This window comes from Brienomyrus brachyistius, unplaced genomic scaffold (assembly GCF_023856365.1).
Source record: "Brienomyrus brachyistius isolate T26 unplaced genomic scaffold, BBRACH_0.4 scaffold372, whole genome shotgun sequence".
NCBI lineage: Eukaryota > Metazoa > Chordata > Actinopteri > Osteoglossiformes > Mormyridae > Brienomyrus > Brienomyrus brachyistius.
In genome coordinates this window covers 1-19,630 of record NW_026042647.1, presented here as the reverse complement: position 1 = coordinate 19,630, position 19,630 = coordinate 1, and the positions used below count along the sequence as shown (strand labels likewise).

At 46.9% G+C, this 19,630-nt stretch overlaps 1 non-coding gene across 1 annotated transcript; it reads right to left on the bottom strand.

Moving 5' to 3' along the window:
* Positions 1-9,550: 9,550 nt before the first annotated feature.
* trnad-guc (transfer RNA aspartic acid (anticodon GUC)) lies at positions 9,551-9,622 on the bottom strand. Its single transcript has one exon. It is a non-coding gene; the product is annotated as a tRNA-Asp (tRNA).
* Positions 9,623-19,630: the final 10,008 nt, after the last annotated feature.

Sequence of the window (19,630 nt, the reverse complement as noted above, 5' to 3'; positions counted from 1 at the left end):
CAGATTGTCCGTCGCCTATCTGAACCAATCAGATTGTCCGTCGCCTATCTGAACCAATCAGATTGTCCGTCGCCTATCTGAACCAATCAGATTGTCCGTCGCCTATCTGAACCAATCAGATTGTCCGTCGCCTATCTGAACCAATCTGATTGTTTTTCTTACACAAAAAATTATTCCGTTTTCAAAACACTTTTGTGCAAGAAATGCTCCCATGAGCCTGTGTTTAGTGCCTACAGAGGTCTTCTTTTTGCCACTGGTACAGGAGAGTACGGGTCCCACCTTGCCACAGCCAGGCACCTCCACGCTATCGACGGGCCGCGGAATCTCGATGGAGCGCACGTTGCCGTACTTGCAACACTCCTCCCGGATGTCCTCCAGGATCTCCTCGTAGTCCTCGTCGTCCACCAGCTCCTCGGGCATGACCATGTTGAGGAGGCACAGCACCTCCGTGGGCATGCCGGAGCTCTGCAGCCGCTGCAGCCCTGGAACCTGCAGCGTCACCGGCGTCTCGATGATGGCCGTCTGTCCCGGGGGGCGACAAGAGTGTCAGATACCCCCTGATCGTCCAATCGTCTCGAGTAACAGCGAGAAATTTACATGGACCCAAATAAACCCAAGAAATAGGGGCATTAAGCTTCCTGGGAGGCACCCAGGAACCAAGTTGGGTTTAGGACATCAGAAAGGCGGCAGCCGAGGGCAAATACTCACAGCGTTGGCATTCTTAGCCCCCACGCTTGCCCGCTGGACGATGAGCTTCTTGTCTCCGAGCTGCATGCCATTGAGTCCAGCCACGGCCTGCGGGATGCATCCCACACAAGCGTCAGCAATTCCATCCGGAAGCCCCGAGTCACCCCAGACCTTCCAGCTGCTGCCCCACCTCACGCACCTGGTCAGTGGCACTGATGTCCACGTATTCACAGAAAGCATAACCCTTAGACAGTGACGTGGCACTGTCCTTCACAAGGTTGAAGGCCTTAAGAGGTCCGAACGACGTCAAGAGTTCCTTCACCTGGGCAAGAGGAGGAGACGCGGGGGGGCGATTAGCCCGACAGTCCAGGCACGGCGCCTCGCTAGAAATGCTAATCTTAACTGTGGGAGAAGCAGCATGTTAAACTTTGCAAAACGACATGAGGAAACAGTGAAGACATCAGGAAAATGGCTTTATGACAAGTGGCTCGACATTACGGTGCAACACTAGAGCTCAAAGCCCCCTGTGCCCTTTCTGCATGACTTACTTACTGGGAGCGTACAAAAGTAACTATTTTGATTCTTGTCAATGAATGATAACACAGATTCCCCCCCCCCATCCTACAGCATATACAACACAACTGAATTCCTAATCAAGTTCTCTGATAATTCCAACTACGAATTTTGAAATATGGACCGAGTTGCATCTGATTTTAAGGGCCACAATAATTAAGCTAGATGGTATATAAAAAAAAAACTAAATAAAAACAGCTAATTATATGTTAAGTGTTCCATGTATACAATGTGGAGGGGGGGGGGCGACTCGGCAGAACACAAACCCAGCCGAATCACTGACTTCCTGTTCTTAAAACCAAGAACCACATTGGTGCAGTTAATTAGAGGGACAAAGCCTACAGGAGATAAACTCACAGGTAAAGCTAAGAGCCGCCACAGGGTCCTGCTAAAGGGGCCACGGCTTGAAGCCAAACAGGACGAAATAGCTCTGCTAACATCATTCCTCACTTATTCTACAGGAATCTACTGTAAAGCCGCATTAACCACTGACTTCAGAAAGGAGTCACCTGGGACACTGGCAGCCACAAGAGGGCGCTACCTCCTACCTTCTCTTAGGGGCAAAAAAAAAAAAAAATCAAATTTATACCCTGTGATCAGCATAATAAGTCTCTCCCCAGCCTTCAACCCCCAAAAAAAGGACCCCATATGCTTAAGAGCACTCCAGGACAGAGCCCCCCCACAGGGGCAGGCCGTCGACAGGGAGGATATCCGTGCGAGGGACGGAATGTCTTACTTGCCTTGTGTTACATGTTGGCATGGCAGCAGTAGGTCAGTACTACTGAACAAATTATGAGCGAAGACTTAACGATCTTACAGGCCCCTAGCTGGGGACAAAGTGGGGAACAAAAATGAAAGAGCTGTAAGTATCAAAGCGGTAGCAGGGACTGCAAAAAAAATGTAAACACCAGGATACAAGCAGCGGTTTCCATTTCACCTGTCTATGGCACATTTACTGGCTTTGACGTGAAATACATTAACAGTTCTGCTGGATTCAAACTCTCTCCCCCCAGTGCTGCTTTGGTACAGCCTTCCTCTTGACTTGGATTACATGTGACTCACACTGGATAAGAAAGATTACGATGACAATCCGAAAAGGAGGAAAAAAATCAAAGAAAAACAAACTGACTGCACTTCTCACTTACCTTTCACTGAAACCGCGATCACTATCTTGTGGGCTGAGTCTTGCCATTTTTAACAGTTTAGGCTAAAGTGAGTGGGACACCGGAGCTCAAAATGTTACAATGCAGGGGTGGACGCAAAACGTTTTGCGATTAACTTTTGCAAAATAAATAGGTAAACTATTAAATGCCTGTATGGATTATGTCTATAATGGGCCGATTTCAGTGGGGTGGCGATATAGGAAGAAAAAAAAAAAATCATAAAAGATGCTAATGAGAAGTAGAAAATGTCTAAAATGTGACCCTTTCAACACTTTCAGAGTAAGACGACCTCATCTGTGCATGTTGTTATGGTAATATTATCCATCACTGACGTCATAACAGAATAGGGCATGGGGCACGATGTGAAAACTCCAGTGAAGCTGATAATCGTTCACCGGGAAAAAGGTCCGAAGTATTTTCTGCCTTTCGAGCGACACAGCAATGTAGGGAACGATTCTTCCGCAGCTCCCCATCGCTGTTAACGGGATGTGAAGTCATCGTTCTCAGTGTGCGGACATGGACGTGAGACACGGCACGTCTGCGAATACTGAAGCGTTTGGGGACTTGGTCGATCTCCCCCACATTTCAAGCACAGTCTATGGTAGTGTTTCCCAGCCCAGTCCTCGGGGGTACCCCCCCGGTCAGTCCACGTTTTTGCTTCCTCTCAGCACACCTGTACCAGGTATTCGGTGTTCCTGATTGGCTGGGAGCTAGGAGGGAGCGAAAATGTGGACAGTCGGCGGTTCCCCGAGGACTGGGATTGGGCAAACACAGGTGTACGGCAATGTGGAGGTATTCGTCAGTTAGGTGACGCGCAGATGACTCGATTTTAAATTTTCATGCAGCAAAACGACGCGGCTGATTCATCCGACTAACACTCAGCAATTAACCCGATATACAAATATTCCAGGGTACCCAGCAACAGGCAGCACAGGGACTGGCTACGTGACTGGTTTGGCAAGCCGCCAGCTGTAAGGCACGTTTCCCAAAGCCTTTGTTGCTAATAAGGTTATTTGCTAACAACATTAGATAACAACTGAATGGTTCCAACTATGCAAGTCGATAACATGAGGTTTTGGGAAACGTACCTTTTACATTAGCGGGGTCTCAATATCTTCATAATTTACAGCTGGATAAACAATGAGCGTAATGTAACTGTCAACTCATTACCTACATGTCTAATAAATGTTTAATAAATCCCATGAATATCTTTAAAAAAAAAAAAAAAAAACCTCAAATGTGCGGCTATTTTCAGCAGCTAGCTTTAAACATGATGCTGACATTTGACCCCCCAGTATCTTGTAATGAATTTTAAGCGGTGAGGTAACTTTGACAGGCTTTCTTTTCCTACTAATCAGTTACACAGAGACGAGTGTTTATTTTATGTATGTATGTGCGTGCGCGTGCGTGCGTGCGTGCGTGTGCGTGTGTGTGCATGCCTGCTTGAGTTCCACGTGCAGCAGTGGGACAGAAACACAGGAGGGTTGTGGGTCGGCTCCCCGGCGACAGAGACTGAGGGCGGGGTACCTGATCGTCACTGAGATAGTTGGGCAGGCCTCCGACAAAGAGCTTGTGTGGCGAGTCTGGAACCACGGTGGAGACGACCCCTGCAGACAGAGCGGCACGGCGCCCAAAGCCGGCCGATCACAGCAAACCGTCAACATGCCGGATAATGACCACGAGCAAACGGCGCGAGTGAAATAAGCCAACTTCAAATCAGTATGACGTCGTTATCTCCTATATAATATCAGATAAATGTAACTCCAGCAAAAAAATACCTAAATACTGGGGCAGTTTGACGACTGTTTTTTGTCTCTCCCATCTTGCTCTCCATGGGAGATGCTGACACATGCAGCACCAGTCAAAAGTATGGACACACCTGCTCTTAATGCATTTGTCTCTATTTTAGCTGTTATTCACCTTATAGTAAAAGGCCTTTGGGCATGGAAGTTATGCATATGAAGTACTGCAAAGACAAAATTTTTGTCTCTTCAAAATAGGAGCCATTGGCTTCGATGACAGCATTGCGGACTCAACCAGCTAACATATGTACCCACCTGGACCGTTTCTCCAACAGTCCTCGAGTTTCCACAAGTTCTGCGCGCAAGCTGGCTACCTTACTCTTACTCTCATCCAACTGATCCCAAACCAGCTCTATAGAGTTTAGGTTGGGGGGCTGTGGGGACCATCTCTTTCCTAGTTCACAAGGTAATAAGCTACTTGCATAACCTTCAAGGTGGGCTTTGGGTCATTATCTTGCTGAAAAACAAGTCATTTTCAGTAGGTGTGTCCAGAATTTTTAACTAGAATAGGAGCCAGCAACCCTAGAACAATTTGGGGGTTAGGGTCCTTGCTCAAGGGCCCAGTGGTGAAATCACTCTGCCAACCCTGCCAACCAGCAACCTTCTTTTCATGGGCAAACATCACAGAGCCACACAACACCCCTATGTTAACAGTAAGAAGTGAGTGACTGAGCTGTGTGTGTGTGTGTGTGGCTCAGCTGGTTAGGATGCCAGCGTTATCATCAGAAGATCACTGGTTCACATCACTGGTGATCACACCACTGGGCCGGCGAGTTTGCTCTAGGGACAGGCTGACCCTGATTTCTCAAAAAAAAAAAAAAAAAAAAAACATTCTTCACTTTGGATAAAACTGTCTGCTAAATATTTACAACATTAAGTAAATAAAAGTGAAAGTCTCCCTCTTTATATGACAAGACATCCGCAGCTTGCGAAGGACAGTCAGTCCGTAACGAGTACAAAAAACTGGCCTTGCCGATCGGCTCTTCAAAGGTAAATAAAGATTAAGGTTATGACGGCGACAAGCAAAACGGACCTGGTACGTGGAAGGCGGGCTGCTCTGAGATGCCAGGCAGGGGGCGATAGTCGTGGGGCCGCCTGATTTTTAACGACTGACCCTGGAAAATGATGCCGTCGAAGGCCATTGCCTGCGTGGTCTCATCCACGGACCGAAACTAGGGCAGAACGAAGAACGTCGTTAATCAGGGAAGGCTGCGGTCTCCGCCTGGACACAGCAGCCATTAGGCAGGAAAGACTCTTACTTCAAGGAAGGCAAAGTTCTTGTCCTGGTTTATCTGAACAGCGAGGACGGGATTGGTGGGACCTTGACATAAGCCAGCCAATCGCATCTGGGTATTGAAGAAATCCGCCATGGCCTCCTAAAAAGACAGGCAGACACACTGAATGAAGACAGGCAGACGTCTGAAGACATCAAAACAGGCAAACGAGAAAAAAAATGACTGACAAGTCTAGTACATTTATCTATTTATTTTGCGGACACTTTCATCCAAAGCAACATACATTTCATTGAAGAAGCAGGACCAGACAGTTCCTAGAGCAAATAGTGCTTAAGGGCTGCGCTCGGGGGCCCAATGGTGAAATCACTCTGCTGCCCAAGGGATTTGAACCAACAACCTTCTTGTGACCGGCTCAGTGTCCTAACTCACTGAGCTACACATGACACCAGTATGCATGACAGAAGGCAACGCGGGACTTTGCCTGGACTCACCTCCGTCAGGCCGAAGGGGATGTTGCCGACATAAAGCCGCCTGGCCTGCCGGGTCATCTGGCTGCCGACCATCGGCACCTGGGTGGGCGTCACTGCCACGCCGCTGGTGGTGGATGTTGCCAGTAAAGCTATCGTGGGGATCTGCCCTGCAGCTGTGGGGAGGAGAAAGGGCTTCAAGACCCCAACCAGGGACGGCCAGAACATCCGGATCGTCGCCTTCATTTGCTTCTAACCCCTAGGTTTAAGCTCTCTTCACACTGTCTGAAATCATCCCAAGTGTTATTCCCTCTTTGACCAGCAGGGGGGAGGAGGGCACTCCAGAATAAATGCTTTCATTGCAACCAATATACCATAACCTTGCAATACTGAACTAGCACACATGGAAGCGTCGCATCCAAACCTTGCATTGCCTTGTACTGCATGGGGGTGATGTGCTCGAATCCCGGAGGGGGAACATCCCAGTACTTGTATGTCCTTTTCTTACGGCTTCTCCGAGGAGAGTAGCTGCCCAAACACAAAACAGAAGGTTGTTTTCCCCAAACAATACAGTGTAAACACTCAGAATCTGGCAAAAACAAACAGATGGCAGAATGTTTACATTTAACTTTGGATCGCAGGCAGTTTAAGGTCATGAGGGTGTGACCATGCGCCACTTTTTAGGCTGGCTTTGAGGTCCCATCGCTATGGCGGGGGCTACTTATAAACGCCAGTTAAAATTTAATATGGGTACAGTCCCCCTTCCCACCACGAAGAAACCAATTGGTTGATTGTGAAAGAAACTTGTTAAGAGGCCTCAAACCATGCTAGATATCAGCTTCAGTGCCTGTAACCGGGACCGTGAGGGGGGGTACCTGTGCTTCTTGTGCTCGCGTGAGCTGCTCCGTCGGTCACGACCCTTGCGGTCGCGGCTGCTGCTGCGCTTCTCGTGACTCCGCCCCCTGGAGTCCTTGCTCCAGCGGCGGTGCTTCTCGCCACGGCTCAGAGACCGGCTGCGGCTACGCTTCTTGTGTCGCTCCTTCTCCCGCTCTGGGGGACGACACCGTGGTACCAGTGAGACGGTGGGCGGAGCGACATGACTGCCCCCCTACCATCCATTTCGATAAATCCAAGATGTGTAACTCAGAGGGATTATGAATGTGTGTCCGGATGGTTGTGGGTTTGAAGCCCATGAGTCACAGAGTAATCATATTACCAACTTCCCTGGGGTGCTGGATGCTGACTGACCCAGCGCTATGCCTTAAAAGTCACTTACGGAGACCAAGATGTGGTACGGGGTCTAACTCCCCAGTTTCCTCACCAGAATGAAGCACCTCCATTCAATTCACATATTCAATCACACCCTCCTGAAACAAACACACCCATCTCTCAATGGCTAATAATTTCAAGGGCACAAGGACATCCCCTTGAATGTCAGTCTGTTGTGAAACAATAAAAACATAACCAGACTAATTAATGATATAGGAGCACAGTGGTGAGTACAGTTGCCTCACGCCTCCGAGTCTGGAGGCCTGAATTTTGCCTCTGCTCTCTGTATGGGGAATTTGCCTGGAATAGGCTCCAGGGGAGCCTGACTAAGATAACTGGTTGGACGATGGATGGGTAATTAATATCGTTTCAATCTGACAGACAGCACTTTATTAAACTAGCAATAAAATATCACCTTTCTATCCCAGCAGGTCCTTCATATAGAAGCTTAAATAAATCCCTGAAGGTGCAGTTTTCAGTGAAGCATTTAAACGCAGGTGCTGCTCGAGGAATCAGCTTCATGCATCAGTTATAACAGCGTTACGGTAATGCACCGCTGCAAAAGTACAGACACGGAGCGGCCAATGCATCTTACGTAAATCGGTAATAACCAATTACCGCAATCGCAGGCATAGTCAGAGCGCAGATATGAATGACTGGAACTGCTAGTTTATCAAACACGGCGGCACTTAGTGCTCGTCTAGCCGAATCAGGTCGTTTCGAATGACATTTTAGTGATTTAGTGATAAGGAGCTGATATGACAAGATTGCCATTTGATAGGTACATAAATCAATCCTACTTTCGACTCCGTTGTAACGCATGTTGTATATTTCAGTTGCGTTAGTATGGCTTAAGTTTATTCAGTTTACTGGATTCTCTGCACTTTAATGAAGTTATATGTGTATTGTTATATAACTGTACATCATTGTTAGTTACTGCTATCCGCTGTAAAGGTAGATACAGGTGCAAGACTTTGCAATAACGACCTAAAAGCAGTTGTTATGATTCCAGGGAACGCGGCTGATTTTTAGAGTCTATACATCATGAAGAAACGGCGATCGTGTGAGAAAGACTTATTCTGTACGGATGACAGGGCCAGCATTTCGGACCCAAGGGAAAGGCTATTGTGCATCGGAAAGAGACAAAATCATATCATTATATAGAAAACTCGTCGTAGTATTTAAAAACCAAGTAACTAACACTGTTATTAAGTGCGGACTTTAAATCAAGTGGTCGCGGTCGTTTTTATTTGCATAAAACTTTAAACGTGATCTTGAAAATATAACGCTTGCAACAAACATCCATGCATAGTGTGTTACTGCGAATGAAAATACGCGGGTCGCAATTTATGATCCAAGTGTATAATGGTAAATAATTAAATAAATAAAACCGCAGGCTTTCACATCGAGTGCACCCCAATAACGTTTCATTGAAATGTCCATGTTATGTACGCCGGGCACTGATGGATGCAGGCCTAGCGATCTCTATAACAATGCCAAGCAAAGAATGTCACTGATTTACCAAAGCGGTCAGTTTTCGGGGATCCTGCGGCAGCTGGGAGAAGAAGAATCGGGCAGGTTTCAGAATCGGCGAGCGCTCGGATAAAAGGCACCGATTTCCCAGCCGCGCTTTTCTTTTCGGAACCAGCAGAAGTGCCCTCCGCACCATCCTCGGCGCTAGGACACGCCGGCCACTTTATTACCCTAAAACAGGGAGCATACACCGATCTTCAAAGCCAAACTTACCTTGCCGATTTTCGCTTAACTGCTTCTCAAACTCATCGAAATCGGACATTTTTCAGTCCGTACTAAAGACGTATTGCAAAATAAGCAGAGGTCCAACAGTAGGCCTTTGAATGGGCTACAGGCTGCATTGGGTTCTGCTGCTTTTTCTTCCGAGTCGCCTGCCCCTCCTCCCCCGAAGTCATCGGCTCTTCCTCGGTTGTATCACACACAGGTTCGGAAACATTCGATGCGCATTACCGTCCCCTCCTGCACTGGAGGGTTAAGGACAACGTGATTATATCGAACCAAAATTGAAATGTGCAAGTTGACTTTCCTAGTTATACGTCTTCATTTTTATTCTGGGTTTAACAACCATGAGTTTATGACGTATTTTACATGATTAGTTGGCGACTGGACCTTATTGTTTATATCTCTTATTAAGGATCCATCCATCCATACATCAATTATCAAAACCACACACTTACAATCCGAGTCTAGTTTCATATGCTGCGCTGCTGAGCGACCCGCAGAATATTATGCATGAGTACAAGTCACAAGCCCCGTTTCCACTAACACGGGGCCGGTTCTAGCTTGGTGCCTTTTGAGACCGAGGCAAAAAGATGCAGACTCTCCCCGTCGGGGAATCGAACCCCGGTCTCCCGCGTGACAGGCGGGGATACTCACCACTATACTAACGAGGAGATGTACGCGCACTACTTTTACATCTTCAAGATAAACAGCGGATGACTACTAACATTTGCGAGTAATCAATGACTGAGCTTCATGTCATGACCATGGTGCTCAAGAGAAGAAAAAATACATAATGTACGTCCACTGATACCAGAACAACCATATAGCTTTATACTAAGACGATGATTAAACGGAAAATTCCTTTACAAAACACTGCCACAAAATCATAGTTTCGCAATATTACATCGTGCAACGGGACACAGTGTAAGTACGTGAAGTCGGTAATTAAATCAAGAAAAAAAAGTGAGAGGAAAAGAATACTTTTCTATTATCATATTTTTCTAACTGGCCAAACTGAGTCATATTTTGATTATACACACTAACAGAAAAACAGTGCAAATCTCCGGTAGTCCGTTTCACTTGCGCTCCGCTATGGGGCAGTAACAAGCAGAGCTTAAGTGTGGAAGGAAAAAAAAAACACAGGACAGCATCAATCCCAACTTCACAAACGCCGGAGATCGAGATGCTGTAAGCATGACAATTAACATCTTTATCCAAGGGAACAGCTGCAAGACACAGATGCCGCGCCTAACAAAGGTAGGATCGATTCCGAAGTTCAGGCATTTACAGACGCGGACTCTTCTGGAGTTGATTTTTTTCGGGAGATACGCATCAACTTCAAAAGTATGAACCGCATTATATCTATATCTGTTATGACGTTGTAGCTATTGATACTGATGCATCACAAAAATAATTTAAATGTTTTTTCATTCTGACATATGTTCGTTCGGACGAGGATTTTATTATATGAGATAAGTTTTAAATGAAAACTTTTTTTAATCTATATGATTAATTCTCGAATCTAAGCCAGACTTCACATAAATCATTCATTCATAAATATAATGGAACATACAACATCCAGGTATCCATGAAATTTATGATCAGGCTATACGTTTGTGATAACAACAAAACAACACAACATGTATATTTACAATATATGGGCCTATTGTTTAATATTGCCTCCAAATTATAGCCAGACAATAACGCAATAGGCCGACATCAAACTATTTTCATGTAAAACAAAAGTGCTGGCAGTTTGCTTGTGCTTACAGACCCCGCCTTGAGCCCATCCAGAAAGATCCCAAAAATAACCGACAAGCAAAGGTTGTAACAATCTGAGCATGTTTAGTTTAATGTAATCAGGAGCCGAATTAATAACGCGAATAAATGATCAAACCGAAAGTCTGTAGTCGGGAATATCCGATAACGTCTTTGACGTGCAGTTAAGATAGTCAGAGGAAAAACCTTGTAGTTTACTTATATATATGCCTAAATATATGAGTGTGTCTCTCCGGTGATTTAATGATGAATATAACGATTACATATCAAATCACACATTAAGCAATTATTATATTACTAGGTTGAACGTTTTCACTATGTCTGTCGTCACCTTGATTTCACGATTTTGACTATTCTTCTTATCCCAGATTGAACAAGTCATTGTGGCGATGCAAGATCCCGACATGGGGATAAAGATGAAGAATCAAAGACTGTTAATCACAGTGATTCCACATGCGATGACAGGTGCACGATACATATTTTACTTTTTAAAAATAATTTTTCGTGCCGCCCGGGTTGTCTTACACCCGGCCGTGCAGTGTCCCGGGGGCCGGGTCCTAATGGTCATTTAAGCCCTTCACAGGAAAGCCCATACATCGGCGGTCTTCGGGAATCCTGTGCATTAAGACTGTCATCGATCTCCTTGCGCTCATATTTATTTATGTAATTTATTTATCGAGTTCAGCGTTTTTGATTTATGACGGCTTAATGCATTTCTCGACTCTAACTAGATGCCTTCCTCGCTATGCCTTCCCAGGAAATGATATCGTGGAGTGGCTAATTCAGAAGTACTCCATCATGGAAGAAGGTAGGGCCGAGAAGTATGTAGGGAAGCGTTACCTGGTGCTCTTATGTGAGGTTAATCGATTGTTTTTTTCCCTTCGTGACGACGATGGCGCCCCTGCTGGCGAAAGACGTCATCAGGTTTTTTTTTTTTTGTAATAAAATAACAGAAATAAACGAGTCTTTTGAATAATAAATACAAATGAAGTAATAGAATTTGTCATCCATACAACAGATTAGCCTAGCTGCATTTATGTGTAAGCATATGCAATTCACGTGTCTGACAGAAGCATGTTCTGTTCCATTGATATTGCTGAGCCTGTGAATTAATAAATGTCAGAATTGAGCTTGTCCATAACATAGACACCCCATTCGCCTGAAGCTTTTGGGATTTTCTTCCCCTGGCGTCAATTTATCTGCTGAATTATTTATCTTTCTGCTGAGAGGCTATTAGTACAAATAATCTGTAGGCCAGTCCCGAGTCGCGCCGCTACGCATGCTGAGCTGTACGGTTTGATAGTCCCGATGCAAACTTCGCTGATAGCCAGAGGCAGTCAGTCATGCCTGGAGAAATATCGCTATCCGTCTCCCTCATTATGCACTTCTGCAAGACGCTGTTGTCCTGAATTCCCGGGCGATGCAGATGAGGTTTTAAATAGCAAGGGAGCAGATTTCCCTGATTTACAGCCCAGATTGGAAAAGAAGTCGGAATGGAAAGGAGGGGACTTTTAGGCAGTAGATGGCAGATGCATTAACAGACTTGAATGGGCAAAAAACCTGTTGCCCCGGTAAGCAGTTACCCCTCCCTGTAAACACTAGGCTTCCCCCTAGCAGCGCTGTTGCTGCGCCGGTCTGAAACCCCCGGGAGCGCCTGACTGCCAATGGCCGCGGAGGCAGCCGGAAAGTGGAAAGTCCCAATTACTCGTAATTAATTATAGTTCCGATGAGGAATGCACCATCCCCGCGGCTTATTCTGTGCACCATGTCAACGTTTTTTCCAGTTACTTGCTATACCGTAAAATAAAATATAATATGCCTACTCAGTTTCTAGTTATCGTGTGTTCTACTGTATTCCACTGACAAAAATTTAGAGAATTACTATGCCTAAATCTGGGCTACGAGTAGTGGATTTGTTTGAGCTTTGAGTAGTTTACGTGGAAATGAGTGACCACTTTGTGTGTTTTCAGAGGCACTTCATGTGGGAATCTGATCGTGAAGCACGGCTACATTTACCCCCTAAAGGACCCCAGGACGCTCGTCCTGCGGCCCGACGAGACGCCGTATCGCTTCCAGGTAACCTAAAACCACGGTTTCTTCAGATGGAGGGCAGCGCGAGAGGGTGGTGGCCATGTGGGGGGCACGCATATCGAAACTATTCGTTGGAGAGACTGCGGAATTACCGTGTAGGACAGTATTTCTCAATCTGGTCCGGGCTCCAGAGCTGAGAGGGTGCAAAAACGTAGACTGTCTGGTAGGGAGCTGGGAGGGAGCAAAAACGTGGATCATCTGTGTGTCGCCGAGGACCGGATTGGGAAACACTGATGTATGAGAACCAATGCCAGTTAAAGTAGCAAAATGCCTTCCACCCGCCTTGTCCCTGACATGTTAAATCACAAAGCACCTTTGTCACGCTGCTTCTGAATAGTTTCAAATGACAGCATCTCCTTTTTGCTAGACTCCGTACTTCTGGAGCTCTCAGCAGTGGCCAGCCTCCGAGCTAGATTACGGTGATTACCAATTATTAATCATGTGCTCGCCTATTACATCATTACTTCCCTTTACTAGAATAATAGAAAAACACAGTTTCTTGCCATGTCTTTCTTTTGCTCTTCTAAAGCGATTTATTTGACTAAGAAGAATATCAGAAAGCAAGGGCAGCTGATAGACTATGAAAAGGTAAGAGAAAATTTTTATTTATGTACATTTCAATGCTATTCTTATTCGCTGGTCTGAAGCATTGCTTGATGAGATCATGTGATAGCTGAATGCTCATGGGAGTTTTACTTACACAAAATATTATGAGGGTAGAAGGAAAAATGATTGGTTCAGAGAGATAACCAATTAGATTGTACATGAGGTGGATCCGAGCAACTAGAGGAGGCAGGAGCAACCAATCAGATGTCTTGGTCCTGCCTCCTCTGCAATCTGATTGGTTATCTATCCGAACCAATCATTTTCCTTCTGCCCTCAGAACATTTTTGTGTAAGAAAACCTCCCACCAATTATGCACATAGTAGGATCGCACATAGACATCCACCAACTTGCCGCCATGTTGCGTCAGGGTCAACGCATTTTAGGTTCTCATCAGTAAGAGGGTTTGTGAATCCGACACTGCCAGCTGATATCCTGGGAGGGGTTCGGCCTGTGAGTCATAACGTGAACCCATGCAGCAACGCAGCCAGCCGTGCGACCTGGCAATGTCGCATTTAAACATCGTCTCCGCAGGACAGCTACAACATGTTGCACAAACGGATCAACCACACCTGGGACTTCGTGGTGATGCAGGCGAAGGAGCAGCTCAGGTAAACCCCACCCCAGCCCGGGAATACTGTCGCATCGAGCTATGAAATCAATTTCATAAATGCACACAAGGGGACAGATGAGAATGGATGAATAAATCTCGTATTAAGAGGATGATGATGTTACCTAAATTAAAAAGTAACATGGTGTGTGGTCATAATTTCCCTCCTATCTGTTAAATCAGACCTCAGCCTAAACACTAGAGTCGGAAATCCATTTCTAAGTGAAAAAGGAAACAGAAAAATGAAAACCCTACCTTGCAGTTCAGTGATTACCGCTATATGCTAATTACCCAGTATGCTTTCTGACTCTCCATCGACTGCTCTGCTCCTACCAGGGCAGCCAAACAGAGGCGCAAGGCGGACCGCATCGTGCTGGAATGTCAGGAACAGGCCTACTGGCTCGTCAACAGACCGCCAGTAAGCACCTCTCCCCCGAAACCCCTGACTCCCTACATCTGCCCCGGCGAAAACCCAGTATGCTGTGATTAGAGTAAAGCACACACTGGGTAAACCTGAACTCAATGCACCTTGGCAGCTCGAATATCGCCTCAGGCTGGGGGCGATTCTAGGATTTTTTTGAGGTTGTGGGGCAGAGTGGTGGCTCTGGGCCTAGGGATCTGTGCAAGCAAGTGGAAGGTTGTTGGTTCAAATCCTGTGAATGCCCAGAGTGATTCTACTCCGTTGGGCCTTTCAGCAAGGGCCTTAACCTGCAATTGCTTTGTCCTGGGTATGACATTAATCTACATGCAGGCCTGTTAGGAGATCCTTCAACTTACAGGGGAAACTTGGCAGGATTGGCAGGAAGGCATAGGCAGGGTCCCATTCCCCCACAGAGAGCTGGGGGGTTGTGCAGTTCTCTCCCACGACAACGGGTTTGTTCAATGAAGGAAGGCAAAGGAAACATCTGTAAGGACATATGGAACATTTCCGGTATAATTTTCGATCTCCGTCATCTCCAGAGCATTGAGCTCAGCAAAATTCACGGGGGGGGGGGGGGGGGGGGGAGTTTTATCTTCGTTAAGTAAGACACACAGAGTGTCTCCATGCATACTTTGTGGGGGAGGAATATATCACTTCAGGCCTGATAACCCACTACTGCTTCAGTGTGATCATGAAATATTTACTTAGCTGGGAAGAAGCCTATGTTCTGTGGGACGAGAGCTTTCAGAAGACAGACAGGACAGCAGGCTGCGGGAATGAGCAACTGCACCCTCGCTGAGTGTAATTTGGAGTTCATGAATAACACAGGAGAGTGGAGAATGAAAGTGTGGGACAGGAGCAGAGTGTGGTGTGTATCTGGCTTAATCCCGGCCGTCACTAGGGCCCCTTTCTGCTGGGTGCGCAGCATCTCTCAGGGCTAATAAGCATCAGCGTTTATGTGGGCCATTATCCCCATCCGGGGCGGCATCAGGAGGTGGGAATGGCAGCCACGCAGCTGCGGATCACATCCTAAATTCAGCTTATTTTGCAGATGTACCTTTTATTGAGACTAGAGCAGTTGGGGGTTTAGGGACTTCTCTCAGGGGTCCAGTGGTGATGTCACTCTGCTGACTGTGGGATTTAAACCGGCAACCTTCCAGTCATAGGCGGCGACTGCCAACCCGCTCAGCCACACACCACCTTCATTGATGAAACCCACCGTTTTGACGCCAATTAGACGGAAACACAGTTGAGCCAAAAACCACGCAGCGTAGGGCCCCCCAGTCAGGTGCTGCTCGTGTTTAAAAGGCAGGGACGCTCTGCACTCTGGTACGGCCAGGTGGACGGGGGAAGCTGGGGGGGGGGGGGGGGGATTAAAACCAGCAAATGACAAAATGGCCGCTTCCTGCCTCCTTTCTCTTTGCCCGAGAAACACGAGACGCATCGCTAAGACTGGTGATGCTTGGATCTGGGAGAGAGGAGTGCGAAGGGACTGGGAGACGGCCTGAAGCTAAAATGCAGACATGCTGTGTTTGCGTCTCCCCCCCCACCACCCCCCCACTTGTTGGGCCTTTTAAACGAGCTGGAAGAGGATCCCACCTCCGGAATACCGGATCCATTATCTGACCTCTATTCCTGCGGCTCAGGCTTAATGCTGCATGTTAGCGGAGAGATAATGGATGTAATTGCAAATAGCAGCGTAATAATTTGCCAAATAGTCTCTCTGCTGTTAAGTCCTGAGCTGATCTGAAGCACTTTAATTGGGATTTAAGGAAACCATGTTAAATCAGATTGCATTCAGTATCGACATTTGGTTAGTTTATTCTGTAAAGCAGGGTACCCCAGTCCTGATCATGGATACTGTGTCACCGACTGGCCCTCCAGGACCGAATGGTCCTTTTGGAAAGCTGTCACACTGTCCCCTACTGGGCAGTGTCGCCATGGGCTGTACCCAGTGGCATCATGGGAAATGTGACCAGTAGTGCTAAGGGGTATTAATGCAGCGTTAGACCGGCGTCAGTCTGCTTGAGAGAAACGAGCTCACTCTTCATCTGAAGTTCAGCTAAGGATTTCTCACCCTCTGATTTTCTGCAGCCGGGAACATTCAGCGTTCAAGAACAAGGCCCTGAGCGAAGGAACCGGCACAACTCCCGAGTCCAGCTGGTCTGAGCTTTTTATTAAGCATATACATTTTTTCCGTAATGCCAGTACCTGCTGTTTATCGCCTCTGTCAGTCACAGGACCGGATCCGGGCAAACAAGAGAGCCGCTCGGGGCCTAGATAAGATCAAAGTCATGAAGAAAAAATATGTATATTAATATCTATATATATATGGCAGCTATAGGCAGAATAGGCTGTTGCCTTGGGCCCCCAAATTACCCAAGGAAGTGAAGTGATAATCAGTGTTTTTGGTGGGAGGGCATCCGAGGGAAGCTCGTGTGTGAGTGTGACAGCACTTCGTTGTGCTCATCTTTCTGTCTCACTTCTTCCTCACTTCCTGCTCTCGTTTTCCATGCTAACGTAAGTACGTCAGCAGTCCCACAATACATACTCGTAATAGTGCTATATTATTCATGGTTTCTAGACTGGATGTCTGCTTAGTAAAGCCAGGAGCTGAGTGTGAGCAGAATTCCTACTGTCTGATTCCTTGCATGTGATTCGCTCGTGGGAGTTTTACCCTCACAAAAATGTTCTGAGGGCAGAAGGAAAAATGATTGGTTCAGAGAGATAACCAATTAGATTGTAGAGGAGGTGGGTCTAAGGAACTAGAGGAGGCAGGAACAAGACATCTGATTGGTTGACCCCCCCCCCTCCTCTAGTTGCCTGTATCCACCACTTCTACAGTCTGATTGGTTATCTCTCTGAACCAATGAACCTTGTGCCCTCAGAACATTTTTGCGCAAGTAAAACTCCCATAAACATGTGGCTTATATCATGTTTAGAGACGGTTTTGTTTCTTCCTTCTTTACAGAACAGAACGCGGACTACTACAAAAGAGAGGTAAGCCTGAAAGAATTTAGAGTGAACCTATTTCAGCTGATGGGATGGTTGCCAAGAACAACCAAAGAGGGTGATTAAGTGGGCTCTTAAGAATGCTGTCATAAGAAAATTGCTTCGGAAGGATCTACATCTGTGTTGTCGTTTTCTTTTGTTGGCTCTCAGATATTGACAAATTCTGTTTAAAGGTACAACAGCATGGCTCTTATCAGGGCTTGGATGTGTACCATGCTGTGCCTTTTTTCTGACTCTTATATTCCCCGTGTGATTTTTCATGGCTCCCGACACCAGATTGAACACATCAGGAAATCCCTGGGCCGCTCGAGGGTCAAGTCCTCCATCTGCCTGGAAAGGTTGGATAACAGCCTCCCCCACCTACCCCCCCCCAACACCTGTGATTCAGCCTCAGTCCCAGCATAGCTGGGGGACCACTGGTTCGACACCAGTCCACATTAGTCCCTAACTGGGGGATATCTCTGGGTATTCTGTATACTGTGCCTCTGATTGGTGGGGGGGGGGATCTATTTCATGTTAATTCTGACAAAAATGCTGGGGACTGCTCTTTGTGAAAATCTAACCTCGTTATTTCGTTCTTTCGTCCATCTGCCCATCCATCTTTCACCATAAATCTCAGAGTCACACATATCCTGGATTAATGATGCCTAACTAATATTGAAACCGGTTGACTATTAAACTGAATTGAACTGTATTTAACTGCAAATAATTACTTAATATTGATCAGAAGGTCGCCGGTTCAAGCCTGGCTTCAGCACACTTGTGGGTCCTTGAACAAGGCCCTTAACCCCCAGGTTCCTGGGAGCCTCTACGGGCAGCTGCCCTTTGCTACCAAGCTTTCTCTCACCTATGGAGAGCAAGATGGAGGAGATGAAAAGAGAATTTCCTTATAGGGTTCAATGACGTATAATCATTTCGTCACCATTTCGAGCTCCAGTTTGCTGGAATATGCCAGCATTGAACCTGAATATTTGATGACTTGCAAGGATTATAGAAAGTAGGACTAAAACTGGGAATGGCTGGTCTTCTGTGTTCAGCTTCCTTAAGTTCAGCGAGCAGTACCTGAACCATGACCCCATGATGCAAGGCTGCCCCCCCAGCAACCCCTGGATAACAGATGACACGGCACTCTGGACGCTGAATGCCGACATGTGAGTGTGCGTTACCGCGCCCCATCCTGCCTCTTCAGGGCCACACCCCCAGAGGTGACTGTCGTCTCTTCACTTCCACGCCTCCTGGTGCAGGGTGGAGACACCCACCAAGCTGCGGGTGGAACGATGGGGGTTCGGCTTCACGGAGCTCCTTAGGGACCCTCTGGGACGGTGCAAGTTCAGGGAGTACCTGGAGAAGGAGTTCAGTGGTGAGCAGCATGTAGACCCCCCCGCCCAAGTAGATCAGCTTCATGGAGGCATCGTCAGCAAGTAAGAATCATATTCATTATTTGATCACTGCGGGCCTATTTGGGCAGTGTGTGACTCAGCAGATTGGGATTCATTGCAGGAGGTCATCAGCTCAAATCCCAGAGTCAGCTGAGTGACCTCACTATTGGGCCGTCGATCAGTTACTCCAGGGACTGACTGACCCTGCCCTCTCAAAAAAAAAAAAAAAATAGGATCTAGCATCTGCTAAATTAATAATCATGATCCCTCTATGAAAGGCAATTCTCCTCCATATTGGCATCGTGATGAGCGCCTCCTGCAGGTAGCTGATGCATGCGCTGTTTCATTCACAGTGGAGAACCTCTGTTTCTGGGAGGCCTGTGAGGACATCCGGCACGGCGAGAGCGCTACGATCCCGCAGAAGGTGGAAGAGGTCTACAAGTGAGTGCGACCTTGTGGCCCAGTGGGACAGTTTGCATCCCAGTTGAATTTAGAGCAGGCCCTGATGTGGCACTTGCTTACTCCCAGTGGGACTGCAAAGCTCAGGCTCATCACTTCCTTCCCCCCAGGCAGTTCCTGGCCCCGGGAGCCAGCAAGTGGGTAAACGTGGACAGCAAGACCATGGAGAAGACCCTGCAGGGCATGAAAAGCCCACATCGTTTTGTCCTGGATGACGCCCAGATGCACATCTATTTCCTGATGAAGAAGGTAGGAGCATTAACTGTGCACAGCCATGAAAGTGGATGACAGCTTCATTAAAACGGGCTCTCGGCCTCTCCTCTCA